This window comes from Triturus cristatus, chromosome 3_2, assembly GCF_964204655.1.
Source record: "Triturus cristatus chromosome 3_2, aTriCri1.1, whole genome shotgun sequence".
NCBI lineage: Eukaryota > Metazoa > Chordata > Amphibia > Caudata > Salamandridae > Triturus > Triturus cristatus.
Genome location: NC_140584.1, coordinates 709,091,249 through 709,106,870, shown reverse-complemented (window position 1 = coordinate 709,106,870; position 15,622 = coordinate 709,091,249).

The following is a 15,622-nucleotide window of genomic DNA, read 5'->3' as shown; positions in this document are numbered from 1 at the left end:
AGTAACAAGGTACACAACACCAACATATAAAAACAATTGTAATAAAACCACCCGATGCTATAACCTAGCTGTGTAAGGTAGAAAAATATCAATATAGCAGCTTCACTTGTAGTTTCTCTAAACTACAATAAGTTCCATTCTGTACAAATCTAAGAAATATGTTAAAATAACTATATCCTCAATAGTTCTTGGCCAACATTTTAAAGGGAAAATCAAGAAAGAAATACCATACATACATTGATCATCCCTGTGAAGATGAAAATGATACAGGAGAGTCACTTTTTGATGGTAATAATGGCTCATTAAACACTGATTCCAAGCTGCATATCAATGTCTGGTTGTACACTGGACTGGGCAGTGATGGCATCAAATGCTGTGATGTTCTGTCGTTTCAGGAACTCTGGATGGGTAGTGGCCATGGGGGTAAATGTAATGCCTCCACCACTTGGCCTGTGGAAAGCAATGTTATCCATCCCAGTTGACATGTTCTGGGAGCTCTAAGCACCTGAGATTAAATGAGGTTTAATAGGGTTTGGCATTTTTAGATGTTTCAGTCTTGTGAGAGCATCCACACCGCTGGCAAATTGCTGGCAACTTTCATGATTTAGCTTGCCCGCACATTTTCCCTAGTAAAGGTCTCTTGCTTCTGCAGTATATCCAAGTTAGATTTTTAGACCCAATTCACCATAATACTTAATGAGCGCACAGACTCCTTCAAGCTTCAAGCTCTCTTTTAGTGATTCGATCTCTGCTATAACCAGATCTCGTCCCACACCTTTAGAGCTTTTCACTTATGTGTTTCCTCCTCCTGAGCTGTTAGTAGGGAGTAACAGTTAGAGCAGGGAATATTAATTATGGGTTCCTCTTCTGCTTCCACTTGAATTAAAGGATCCAGAAAAGAAGAATTGTAATAGGCTGGATAAAGAACATGGGTCATTAGGTCGAGAGGGCGGATTGGGGGTTGACCATGAGGCCTTTCTTTGCTAGTAATGTCCTTCTTGATGTTCCCTTTAAAGTGATGTGTAATTTTGGGCCTCGCACCACTTCTCTCGACCAGAGTTGACTCTTAACCCAAAATACCCTCCACCTCCTCAATTAACACATTGATGACATCTAGGGTGCTGTTGTCAGTAACATATCCCTTGTAATCTTCCCCACTTTGCCATGCCCGCTGCATTAACTAGCATTTTTCTCTTTCTGATTTTCAGTATGTTTATCGTAGGGTCAGGTACTTACAGTTTGTGGTAGGGAGGGTGAGAAGTTTAGATTATGGGGCCATGAGGGGTGCCCCAGGTCTGCCTCTTTCTGGTACTCATGGGCACAGGAGAGGCCCTCCCTTAGCCTGAGCTTTCCCTGAGCATAGCCCATGCTGCAGGTGATGAGGACTGTACTATGTAGCACTTTGTGCAGGTGTCTGTGATTACAGGGGTTGCCTCCTGTTGTCTTATGCAAGCTGGCACGTGAAGTCCTGTCCTGGAAAGACGTTGCAGAACCCTCACACTTTTGGACTTTTGAGGAGTTGTCGTACTTTAGAATTTGGGACCGCGTAGGAGATAGGGCCCTACCCCTGTCCATCCCGGTAGTAGTGAACCGCGAATGGTTAATGCGGTATGTATGAGTGCTTTCTGTAACGTTTTAGCTATGAATGCACTGCGTATACGCTATTTTACATCACTGCGTGGGTTCCATTTTGTATCGGTGGCCATCTTATGGTTGCCCTCACATAGGCTATATAGTATGAAGCTAAAACGGGTCTCTTAGATCACATGTGCCTTTCCTTGACTTTTCTGTGACCTGGGCAGCTTGGCTCCGCTGCCCCAGGTCAAACTGGTCTCACGAGTTCCCCGTCCTCTGGCCACCTGTGATTAGCATCAGGGCTTGACACACCATAAAGTCTTTTCATCCTACACGAGCCTCCGGCTAATCTCTTTCACATCTGACTGTTCCTGCTTTATGGCTTGTTTCCCAAAACAGGAGATGCTCATGTTTATTGGGGCCTATCGATATCTGATGTGGGACCTGAGCTTTACTGTGTAAATAATTGCGGACTGGCTTCACTGGAATGTGGGATGGTCATCATGACTCTGCCTTTTCGTTTGAAATGTATACGTATAATGGCCATATCATAAACTAAAGAATGTATGCCTGAGGCAGGAAAATCTGTTTTTAAGGAGAAGCCCGTTTCTGTGATTTTTAGCAGTCTCCTGAGAACATACACGCTGTTGTACTTCTAGGACGCCTGTAATTGGTCTGCAGCCAATAAACTGATCTTTGACTTCACCCAGAAGACTCTGTGTTTCTGTAGGTCTGAAACAAGAAGAACCCCGAAGTCATAGGGTGTGTTCCCCTGCACCGCTGGGCTTAAAATACCCAGTACTTCAGTTGGCGCCCAACTCGGGGCGATTTCAGCGGTACCGGTCCAAGCCAGAGGTTCGTGAGGAGCTTCGTGTGGAAATTCTGGAGGAAGGCCGCCACTTCATCGACCCCTGCATGTCGACCTGGTCCGAAGGTCTTTTCTGCGAGGTTCTCCGCGTCCCGACGGCTACGAAGGACTGCTGCCCTGATTAATCGCCCTGTTTTGGACCCTTGACGATTTGGGTAGAGCGAAACAATCGAGAGAGTCTTCTGGTGACGCCATCGATCATCAATATTCAGTTAAGTATAAGTGGAGCGTCTCCCAGTTTGAATTTGGTATCCTTCGGGATCATTTTGATTTGGTGCTTGCAAGTCCCAAAGCCAGAGGACTCGTGTATTCACAAGACTACCGTATTCGATAATCCTTTGACGTTTTGAAACTAGACTAGTGAGCGAAGATGCCTGGTTCTAGTGTATTTTGTAGATTGTTTTGTTTGGGTTGTGGAAGGGATTTCCAGTTAGAGGATTCATGTCCGGTTCCTCCAATTGGAACTCCTACTTATGAGCTTTATGTAAAACATGGCGTGGGCCCCATTGCATATAATGAAATATGGATCCGATACACCAGAAAGGACGGTGTTTTAAAATGGCCCCAAAATTGTAGTTTCGATACAGATATCTTAGATAATTTGGAAGTTAAATTGTTTAAAAAGAAAGCCCGGCCGGCGAGGTTTGATTCTTTCCGCCTATGGCGAAAGGAAGCCAAACAGAAGGAAATAAAGCTAGCGAAAAGGGATAAGAGAGAGAGAGGTATGTCAGTGATGCAAGCAGCTGTGCAATTTAAAGATAATGAGGAGGAACAAATGAAGGAACAGTTGCACAGGCAGCGCAAACTAGGGATTGATAAATGTTACCCTGTTTTGTCACCCCTTGTACAAGATGAGACAAAAGAGAAAGAGAAAGATTCCCTAATGTCCCATTTGTTAAGTTCGCCACCCCCATATGCGCAAAATGCCACCGCACCTCCACAGCTTGTAAATGCGCAGCCTCTAGTAAATATGCCGCAAGCCCTCCCGCAGCTGCCAGCTCCTCCTCAGCTGGCTCCTATTCCTGCAGTGCAGCCCTCTCAAGGGCCGCCAGTTTTGCTACCTGTTACCCCCGCGCTTCCTGCGACTTTGTCTAACACGCCAGCGGTTTCCCCTGGCGCTCCTTCTCACACTACCCCGGTACCTGTATCTGAATCTGTTTTTCTTCCCTCTGTTTATCCCCCCGTTTTCGCCTCAACTTCTCCTTCAGCACGACAACGACTGGCTAATGTAGTTACTAGTTTAATGTCCCCTCTGTTTGGGTCATCTAGTGCGACTCCTGGTTTACAGCGTAAGCAATTGCGTAGTCAGCTGCCTGGTCCCGAAGAGAAAGAGGTGTTAGATCATCTGGCGGCGCGTAGGTGGATTGGTTTCCCTTCATGCTATGATGTGGAATCGGTTGTTAACGTTTTTCACCAATGGGATGCCCCAAAACAGAGGTATGTTTTTGATAAAATGTGTGTGTGTGTGAATTGGAGGATAAGGGTGCAAACTCAAACCCACAGGAATTGTGTCAAGTGTGATTTGATTTCAGAACAGGTGTAATTGTGGGCCCCAATGTAGATAAAGTAGTTGCGACTTTACTGTCCCTCAGAAATGGCGATTGTCAGCAATCATTGTTTGACCAGGATTTCCCTGTGGGGAAGGAGGTAAAAGCGCGCCAATATCCGATGCGCCAGGTTCCTCCAGTTTGGAGACCTGGTGATCTAGCTGCTAACCCACCTGTTCAGCCATATTTTCAGCGTGTTTGGGTGCATGTCCCATGGAAGAGATCCGAGGTGTTAGCGCTTAAACAGACATTGCCTGACCCCCGTAAAAACCCTACCGGTTATTATAAGGAGTTGTCACAAACTGCAGAATCGTGTGTCATGAATTTGGCCGACATAGATATGCTGTTTGGGAATGTGGTTCCACAGCCTTTATGGGGATCCATTCGTAATATAGATCACACTGCAGAACTAGGTGACACATGGGCTAATATCGTTGCTGCAGACGCTAGACAAGTTGGTGGTGCAAAACCTGAGCCCCTCATAGCAGAGCTCCCTGGTAGAATTATTACCTACATGAAAACTATAATGCCCGCGATGCGCGTAAATTGGGACAAACTGTCCGCATGTAAGCAGAAGAAAGATGAGACAGTGTCTGATTTCTTCACCAGGTTTGAAGAAACGTTTATCGACCACAGTGGCCAAGACATGAGCACTGAAGGTGGCCAACGGTTATTTGTTGATAAATTTGTGCAGAATCTACTTCCCGAGTTGTGTAAGAAATTAAAAGACTCAGAAAGTTCTTGGGCTGTTTCCTCTTCAGCGCAAATACTGGCTACTGCACAGTATTATGAGAATAGAGACAAAGATGAGAAGGATTGAACAGATAAGAAAACGAAAGAACTAAAGACAAAGGTCCTCTTGCAGCAGGCCTATCCGCCACGTGGAGGACAGAGTAATTATAGGCAAACACAAGGTATTTATCAGCAGCCCCAACAGTTTCAGAATAATCAGCAAATGAATGGGTATTATCAACCACGAATCCCTGTAGGTCCCAACCAATGTTCCTATTGCAAAGAGGAAGGTCATTTCAAATATAGTTGCCCTAAATTGATGCAGCGTAACAGTAATGCGTATGGCGCAAGAGGTAGAGGTAGAGGTGGTCAGCAAGCTCCTAGAGGCAGAGGGCGTGGAAATGTTCTCCGGAACGTGCGTCCTCTTCCGCCTCAAAATACCATGAATAGTTTTGATCAGCAAGCCAACGCGACTGGTAATACAGCTCAGTACTACAATAATGATTATTATGCAGAAGATGACAATGTAGAGGATGATGATTACTAGGACAGCCGTAGACAGAGAGAGGGAGTTGTTTCAGTGCCAGTGGATCAGAGCGGACCTTATGTTAAAGTAACCACAGCAAATGTAACGGAGCCCTTTCTGCTGGACACTGGTGCTGCAAAGAGTTCAATCATGCATTCAAAACTCCCTGGCGCGCCTTTGTCTGGCGAAATAAATGTCTCAGTAGGTTTTCTGGCGCCCCAGTTAGGAACCCGATTTCTAGTCCGATGTCTCTTTCTGTTGGACCTTGTGAGCTAAAAGCACCCCTCATCCTAACAACGGGTTGTGATGAAAATTTGCTAGGCTTAGATTTGCTGAAAAGATTGCATGCCACGTTGTATTGTTCTCCCTCAGGAGTACAACTTACATTAGGTAAGAAAGTGATTTCCCCAATGTATTTGTCTAAAAATGCAATGCCACCTGAATTGTCATCCCTTCCGGATGCCCTTTGGGCTACTGGTCCCAATGATGTGGGTCTCTTGGAAATACCGCCATATGTGGTAACTTTAAAAGCCAATGTCAGATTGCCACGTATTCCCCAGTATAAGATCTCCAATGAGGGTCAGAAAGCGTTGTTAGAAATTGTCAGTGATTTGATTAAGAAGGGTGTAATTGAAGAGACAAGAGGTAACGTTTGCAATAGTCCTGTTTTACCTGTCTTAAAACGAACGGACCCTTCGCAGCCACCTGTTTACAGATTTGTGATTGATCTTAGAGAGGTTAATAAGATTGTTGTACCACAGTTTCCAGTTGTCCCTGATATAACTGCCTTGTTAACCATGATTCCAGCCTCCGCCGCATGGTTCTCAGTGATCGATCTAAAGAATGCTTTCTTTAGCATCCCAATTGCAGAAGAGAGCAGAGACATTTTTGGCTTTAGTTTAGGAGGTCGCAGCTTCCGCTTTAAACGCGCTCCCCAAGGCTACTGTGAGAGTCCATCAATATATAGTCAGGCTTTAAAAGCGCAGCTTGATGCACTTGTTTTACCTAGTGGCGCTATCCTCATTCAGTACGTCGACGATTTACTAATCGCAGCGGATACTGAAAAGATTTGCAAAAACGCTACCTTGTCATTGTTGCGTCATTTGTCTGCCTTCCACCACAAGGTGTCTCTCTCAAAATTGCAATATTGTCGACAAGAGGTGACCTACTTAGGTCATCTCTTATCGAAGGAGGGAAGGAAACTGACCCCAGAAAGAATTCAAGCCATTGCACAGTCGAGTGTGCCAAGAACACAGAGAGAAGTGCGTGCTTTCTTGGGCATTACTTCATACTGAAGGCATTGGATTCCTAATTTTCCTTGTTGGCAAAACCTTTGTTAGCATTAACATGTAAAGACACACCGAATCCTATCCCATGGTCTGAAGAGTGTCAGAAAAGTTTTTGGGAATTGCGTAATGCATTGTGTTCAGCTCCTGTGTTGGGTACCCCTGACTACAGTAAGCCTTTTACATTGTATGTTCATGAGAAAGATGGTTGTGCATTGTCAGTGTTAACATAGCCTTTTGGCGACAGACCACATCCATGCGCACATTTTTCGTCAACCTTGGACCCTGTAGCGAGGGCATTGCCAAGTTGTCTGAGAGCCACAGCCGCCGCAGCTATGTCTATTCGACAGTCTGCTGGCCTAGTAATGGATAATACATTGATTGTCATGGTTCCACATGCTGTGGACACATTGTTGAACAGGACCAAGACGCAGCACTTAACTAGTGCGCGATTATCTGGTTATGAGCTGACACTGTTAGCAAACCATATACACATAAAGAGATGTAACACGTTGAATCCAGCTACACTATTACCAATTCCAGCAGACCTAGATGAGATTGAGCAACATGATTGTCTGTTCAGAACAGAGGAAGAAACGAAAGGGAGAGTAGATCTCAAAGATACTCCCCTGACTGAGTGTGATGGTACTTTATGGGTGGATGGTTTGTGTTTCAAGCTTCCGAATGGTGATACGACAGCTGCATATGCTATCACGACTTTGCACACGATTGTGGAAACTGCGCGTGTGCCACAGAATTCGGCTCATGCAGCAGAATTGATTGCCCTTACGAGAGCATGCGTGTTGTCTGAAGGAATGAGAGTGAATATATATACAGACAGCCAGTACGCCTTTGGCGTGGCTCATAGTTTTGGGCGATTGTGGAAGGAACGTGGGTTCCTGACTTCGCATGGAGCTAAGATTCAGAATGGCAAGTTGGTGAATGATCTCCTTGAGTCACTGACCCTACCGTTACAAGTTGCGATTATGAAATGCAGTGCGCACAAGAAAATCACTGATGATGTTGGTCGTGGTAATGCGTTTGCTGATGAAGTTGCGAAAGAAACAGCAAAAGATGTGAAGACTCGAATGTATGTTGCAGGCCCTGCCAGATGGGTTGGTGATGTTGGAATGTGTGAAAACACAATAGAAAGTGTAAAGTCCCTTCAAGCTGAAGCCACAGAGAAAGAGTTGAGCAAGTGGAGAGAAAGTATGGGTAAGTTGGATGAGAATGGTTGTTGGATTGATTTGTCAGAACAGAGGCGATGGTTGTTACCTGATGCATATGTGCTTCCAGTGGTTACTATGGCAAATGGAATGGCACACATCAGTACGAAAGGAATCTGTAAGTTGTTGGCTCCAGTATGGCAGAATGCTGGAATCCCTAAGTGTGCAGAGAATGTGGTCAAGAATTGTATGGTATGCTTGAAGTACAACCCTGGTAGGGGAACCCCAACTCCAGCTGGTCATTTTGCGCCTCCATCATATCCATTTGAAGTTTTGCAGCTAGATTTTATCCACATGGAAAGGTGCAACAACCTGAAATATGTATTGGTGGTTGTGTGCGCTTTCTCAAAATGGATAGAGGCCTATCCCCTAAAAGATAACACTGCTCTATCCACAGCCAAAGCCCTTGTGAAGGAATTTTTCCCTAGGTTTGGAATGCCAAGAATGGTGTGGAGTGATAATGGGAGTGAGTTTGTGGGCCAAGTGATGAAGAATGTGTGTGAGGGATTAGGTATTAAGCAGAAGTTTCACGCTGCAAATCACCCCCAATCAGCTGGACTAGTGGAGCGCTACAACGGCGCTCTAAAACTTAAACTGGCCAAAATCCAAGCGAGCTCAGGTCTTAAATGGCCTGACGCTCTGCCTCTAGCACTCCTGTCCACCAGAATGACCGTGCATTCACGGGTGGGACTTAGTCCCTACGAGGTCGTTTTTGGCCGCCCGGCCAATGTATGGGGTGTGCCAAGACCGACGAAATTCAGTGAGATCAAGCATCCAGTATTACTTGATTACTTGTATGATTTGACGGCTAAACTGCGTGTTTTACACCAACAGGTGCATGATACTCTCCCCCCGGCTTCTGAGGCTCCAGGACACCCTATTGACCCGGGCACGTGGGTCTTGGTAAAAAAATTTCAGCGCAAGAGCAACGATGAGCCTCGTTGGATCGGCCCTCATCTCGTGCTCCTATCTACGAGATCAGCGGTTCGAGTGAAGGGGAAGAAAAACTGGATCCACGGCGCCCACGTGAAGAGGATCCCTTTGCCTCTGCCGTATGACCAGTGGGTCCAGGAGGGTATCGCAGACTCTGAAACAGACACTGTACCTCGTTTTGTGCAGTTCAGTGATGCACGCATAAAAGGCACAGCCTCAGCGCAGGAGAGTGACGATATTTTACAAGAAGCTGTGCCACCGTCAATTCGATTGGACACTACAGAGCCTGAACTCTTGTTTCAAGATCAAACAGTGCCTGGCCGTTTTCGTTACAATCTGAGGCCAAGGCCCACGGACAAATAAATATTCTTTTTCTTTTTCCTTTTTCTTTTTTGATAACCAGAGCTCTCCCATCTGAAGGACTTTCTTGATTTTTGTTTTTCGAACCACCATCCGGGTTCAGCCGCAGGGTCGCGGTGCCAAGACTTTGGGGTACAGGCCGAAGACGTTAGGTCGACGGTTCTGGTTGGTCTAGGGCGTTCCCTGGACTGACAGGCGTACTCCCTAGCAGAAGATACTCACCCGCCGCGAGCGGCACGATTAGAGGATGGAGTTTTGTAAGATGGAGAGGCTCACTGAGGAAATGAACTTTAAAACAAGAATGTGTGAAATCATGACACGCAAACGTTTTGTATTTTTATGCCTGTTTTTATTATGTAGTATGGTAGTGTTTACTGTAGGATTTGTATTCTTCTCCTCTCAAGAGCCTATTGCCCTCACTGTACAGCCTATATCTCCTCCTACTATCTCCTCACACTCTTTTCACCCCCTGCCTGAGCATGAACAAGCTAGACGATCAGAGTTTGTGAATAACTCGTTTATTCAGCTCCTGCACCAGCACCAACTAGTTATGAATACAACAAATTGTTGGGTGTGTGGTTTGATGCCACATACCATTAATAAGGGTATTCCTTATCTAGTGCTGCCATATAGTTACAATGGATCGTCATGGGCATTCCAGACCATGTTTCTTTATGCACTAGAAGTATACTCCCCGCGACAACCGCGTTCCATCAGACCTAGCACCAATAACAAAGCTTTAGTGAAAGGAGTTGCCGATATGAGTAGAGATATCGATGCATACTCATCCATTCCCAAAGAAGAGTTGAGAGCTTATGTAGGGTGGAACGCGACGGAGTATAGTATTAGTCTAGGTGAAAGACAGCGGAAAATCTCATCCCCAATCTGGGTCGTACCCCACATAGGTCGGTTCTGTTTGCAAGGTAATGGTCAGAATCCTAGGGCTCAACTGGGAAGAAGTGACTGTACTGAAACGTACACTTTTCCGTCGCAGTTTTCCCCTGCGTTTTTGGCTGCCAAGGGTACATATTTTATCTGCAATGACCGAGCATATACATGGTTGCCCCCTGATTTCTCGGGCACATGTTATATTGCGAATCTGTTACCGCCAACATTTACTGCCGCCTCTGACTATCACAAGACCAGAGTTGTGAGAGGCGTGATTAGTAAGGAAGATACTGCCGGTCAGGAAGCGGGAGATTTCTTTTTGGGTTTCCTGCCGTTTTGGGGATCTATGGTCAATAGTAGGAACCTGAGACAACTGACTTGTGTGGTTGAATCCACTGTTAATTAATGTTACGGCTGGTGCCCTTGGTAATTTGACAGCTGAGCTCCAAGCGGATCGCCTCATGACTTTGCAGAACCGCATGGTTCTAGACGTCATACTTGCAGACCGTGGTGGGGTATGTAAGGTTATCCAATCCAGTTGTTGCATTTTCATACCAGACAATGCTCCAACAGTCTATCAAGCCATCTCCAAACTGCATAAAATATCTGAGTCCATACACGTGGATAAGGGAGATTGGTCACTGGTGGGATGGTTCTGGGAACTGATATCTGCCTGGGGTTGGAAAGTTCTGATGGTCGTTGGAATGATCTTAGCCATCCTTTTCCTGTTCTGTCTGTGCATACAGTGTGCTCCTGCGATATGTGGCCTCTGTGCTACATTATGTGTAAGGAAACCTGTATCGAGGGATGAGCTAAGTAATAGGATGATGCTACAGCAACATCTCCATGACTTCGTGAATATTGACCTAGACTCGGATTGAAATGAGTGTAGTTATTGCCTATGTAAGGGCAAAAGGAGGGTCTGTCGTACTTTAGAATTTGGGACCGCGTAGGAGATAGGGCCCTACCCCTGTCCATCCCGGTAGTAGTGAACCGCGAATGGTTAATGCGGTATGTACGAGTGCTTTCTGTAACGTTTTAGCTATGAATGCACTGCGTATACGCTATTTTACATCACTGCGTGGGTTCCATTTTGTATCGGTGGCCATCTTATGGTTGCCCTCACATAGGCTATATAGTATGAAGCTAAAACGGGTCTCTTAGAGCACATGTGCCTTTCCTTGACTTTTCTGTGACCTGGGCAGCTTGGCTCCGCTGCCCCAGGTCAAACTGGTCTCACGAGTTCCCCGTCCTCTGGCCACCTGTGATTAGCATCAGGGCTTGACACACCATAAAGTCTTTTCATCCTACACGAGCCTCCGGCTAATCTCTTTCACATCTGACTGTTCCTGCTTTATGGCTTGTTTCCCAAAACAGGAGATGCTCATGTTTATTGGGGCCTATCGATATCTGATGTGGGATCTGAGCTTTACTGTGTAAATAATTGCGGACTGGCTTCACTGGAATGTGGGATGGTCATCATGACTCTGCCTTTTCGTTTGAAATGTATACGTATAATGGCCATATCATAAACTAAAGAATGTATGCCTGAGGCAGGAAAATCTGTATTTAAGGAGAAGCCCGTTTCTGTGATTTTTAGCAGTCTCGTGAGAACATACACGCTGTTGTACTTCTAGGACGCCTGTAATTGGTCTGCAGCCAATAAACTGATCTTTGACTTCACCCAGAAGACTCTGTGTTTCTGTAGGTCTGAAACAGGAAGAACCCCGAAGTCATAGGGTATGTTCCCCTGCACCGCTGGGCTTAAAATACCCAGTACTTCAGAGTTAGATTTGCTATTCCTCATTCAGTCAGTGCAACAGTAGGAAAAGGGTTGGACTTTTAGGCATCAAACGTACTATTCCCAGTCCAATGTGTGCAACAGTAGTGAAAGTGTTGGGCTTTGGAGGTGTGAAATGTACTTTTCCCAAACCAAACAACACAACAGTAGGGAAAGTGTTGAACAGGGGAGGGTTTACATTTACATTCTCACTTCAAACAGGCCAACAGTAGGGAAAGCATTCGATTCCAAAGGAATAAAATGTACTTTTCCCACTCCAGTCATTGCAACAGTAGGGAAAGTGTTGGACTTTGGAGGGGTAAAATGTACTATTCCAACTCCAGTCAATGCACCAGTCAGGAAAATGGGGAAGCATCCTTGGTTGAACTATCTCCATAGATCAATTGCCTATCTCCAAATAGACCAAATTAAGTTAAACAAGCTTCACCTTCCACATGCAGCACTCAAAGCAATACTAAAGAAACCAGACAAGGACACTATCGAAATTATGCGATATGGGGGAACTTGAGAATTCCAAGCCACTACAAGCCTTGAAAAAATAATTCACTATTATGCAGTTACAATGCCTCGACCCGCAGTCATACCTCCACAGCATGCTTCGCAAAAGTTGCCTAAGCAAATAATTTGTGGCAAGGCTGATGGTGCTACAGAATAAAGAACTAAACCCTAAATTGACTTCTCTCTCTAAAATTGTCAACTGCAGACTCTGAGCTTATCATCTACTGTGCTACTCCTACAGCTCTTGCACACCAGACGAATTTTGCTAAAACCCATTTTCCAAGCTCATGGAATTTGCACTTGCAATGAGGCTAGGGACCCTGGGGCTGATTAGGATGGCGGGCGGAGGCACTTCCTTGGTGCTGGCAGAAAATGCAATTTTCTGCACTCCACCAGCGGGCCTCGCGCCCACCATATTACAATGGGCAAACATAGTCCATTTCCCGCCTGTCGCGGTGCGACATTAAGTGCCAGAAATAGGCGCCCGCAACTGTGGGGGTGGGAGCCAATAGAGACCCACCGCCATGCGGAATGATGTCCCATCCGCCTTACAAATCAGAGTTCCCCAAACAGCCCGGCACACCGCAACGGAGAAACCACCCAACCGGAGACAGTGGAAGCACGACAGCGGAGCGTGAAACCAGACTCCCGGTCCCCTCTACCCTGTCCCGACCGCAATGGATTCAGCTCTACAAGCCTTTCCAGTGCTGTACCTGATCCACTACCAGCAAATAATGGACCGTGGTGGACAACACCGCAGGTACTAAATCATACAACTCCACACACAACCACAACAAACAAATCCTGGGCTGATATACGTTTCTTGTCCGTATCAGACACTCTGGTGGGGACAGGAACACATCCCCAAGTGTACCCACACATGTCCTACCTTTAAGAAAGTCACCCCTCCGCATCCGAGTCACCCATCAACCGCAAAATCACTGCAATGTCCCGGTCACGTCGCCGCCGCGGTGCAGACGCGGGAAAACCTGCACAGAATGTAGGAGGCAGGGCCAGCACCAGGCATTGGCAGTCCATAAAGATTTACAGGGCCAGACTTCCACCCTTCACACACTGCACACCTACACCCATTTGGGAGCATGCTGTGTGCTCCTCCTGTGCCCCCCTGCACAATTCATCTTCCAGGTGTAGCCAGACCCTGCACCTCACACACCAAACAACCAGGGAGCCTGTCTTAGAAGGTTGGGGTGAAGAGGAACGCCCAGCACAGAAGCTATGGGGCAGGGCATCCCTCCTCCTCTCACCAACCCTCCACTCTTGTCAAGTAAACTGAGTGCAATCACAAAATGAAAACTCACACTGCATATTAACATCCACTGAACTTCCACACTCTCTGTCAAGTCACTCAGACACACCCCACACTGACACACAGCCACATACACATACCAGATGTCAGCAGCAATGGGGGATAATAAATGGGCAAGCCAAAGGTGAAGTGGACAGTGCTGGAAAGCCATGGAGCGAGCCACAAAGTATGTGTCCATCACATGCAAGAGAAGGAACATATCACACCACCCTAAGGCCATCAAATCAGACATGGGTGGCACAGTGAGTGAAACTAAACCAAAGTAACCTCTGTGCAACAACTCAGGGAGACATCAAGGCAAGCCATGCATAGGCATAGGGATGATAGGAAGTGTCTGAAGTCAAACAGTGACCAGCCACACATCTGTGTCAACTTACTTGACATGTATATGCCATCAGCATAACACACATGGTTCAATGTCACACTCCCTGACTGTCAAACACAAGTAGGACCTTCACAGATGCCCCTCCTCTACCCACCTCACACCTGCAGCACACAACACCAGTGTTAAACACACATAATGATGCAAATGATGTCCTGTGAGTACACTGACAACCAATCACACTCCCTGGGGTGCATCCACAAACATCACACCCACACTCAAGGATGTCTGAGCCAATGCAGACACAAACACAATAGCCAAGCACAAACCTCACAAACATCATACACAGAAGTCCAACAAGCCCACATATGGCCACCCAGACATTGGAAAGGCAATGGGACCACAGAGAGAACAGGAGTACACAACATTGTCACTCAGTACTAATTTACAGACACCATACCCAACATAAACAAGAATTGCATCATCTCAAAACAATCATGAACACAAACTGGGATCAATGGGACAATAAGCTAACACAGACACCACACCACCCATCAAGTAAACATGGTGTCATAGTGTACCACAAGCATGTGCATGCACAATCCTGACAAGTGACAGGTCAAATATAGGAGGACATAGCACTATTGTGCACTCAAAACAAGCCCAGTAACAAGAAAACACCTTGCTGCATGTGACAGACATACAAGTAATGCACACTACACTTGCAACACACATCAGAATGTATCACAATGCACAAACTACTCACACAAAATGTCATACAAATAGCACATCACACACACAGAGCATCTGTCAGCAGAAAGAGCCAACACAGCCCAAACAGGGCATACATCCACAATAAAAACACAACAGATGCACATGCCAATCCATCACATTGCAAACTCAGATGGACATCAGGGGGATGCACACCAGGCAAGTACAAGGCTACATACACTGACAGCACTGCATGCAGGCCAAGCTGTGTGCGCACACCAACCAAATCAGTAGCACACACATCTCAGTGCCACAACATGTACTCCCACACACACATCAGCAAGGACACAGACAACATCACACTCAGGAAGGGTAGCAGTACCTCAGCAAACACACATACAGCTTACCCAACACCCACAGATGCACAACTCAGGGAGACCCAGGTGCAAACAACATGACAAGAGGAGTGTGCAGCACAAACATTTGCACTGCACATGAGCAACCATAACTGCAAACCAGTACAAGCAAATCACACATAAATAATTGGGAAACTGTCCTGAGTGGCTCATTGGTCCTGTGCACAGCTCAGCACCACAAAGCATAGTGTAACAAATGAAGTGGTGGGAAGGCTCACACACTGGCAACCCAAGGGGTAGGTGACATGAGATTGAAGTTCTGTGTACGTCAGTAGTGGACAGGTTAGGAGTGTACTGTACACAAACACATAGAGGCATCACTCACAATGGGTAGGCATCAGAAGCAGATATGAGATGGTTTGACTCCACATTCCACATACCATACTGGAGCCAAAAATGGCTCAAGTGACAGCAATACATGAGAAAACTCACCAACAATGTCAGTGTGGCTGTACAGGTCTGCACAGTGAGCACAAACAGTAACAAGACACATGGCTGATCAACAAAACACAACATAGACTTGGCAGTCACCCACAATTGTCAGCAACAACAAGTAGATGTCCCCCAGGATTGCAAGGACACACCAACACACTGCACAGTGTACAA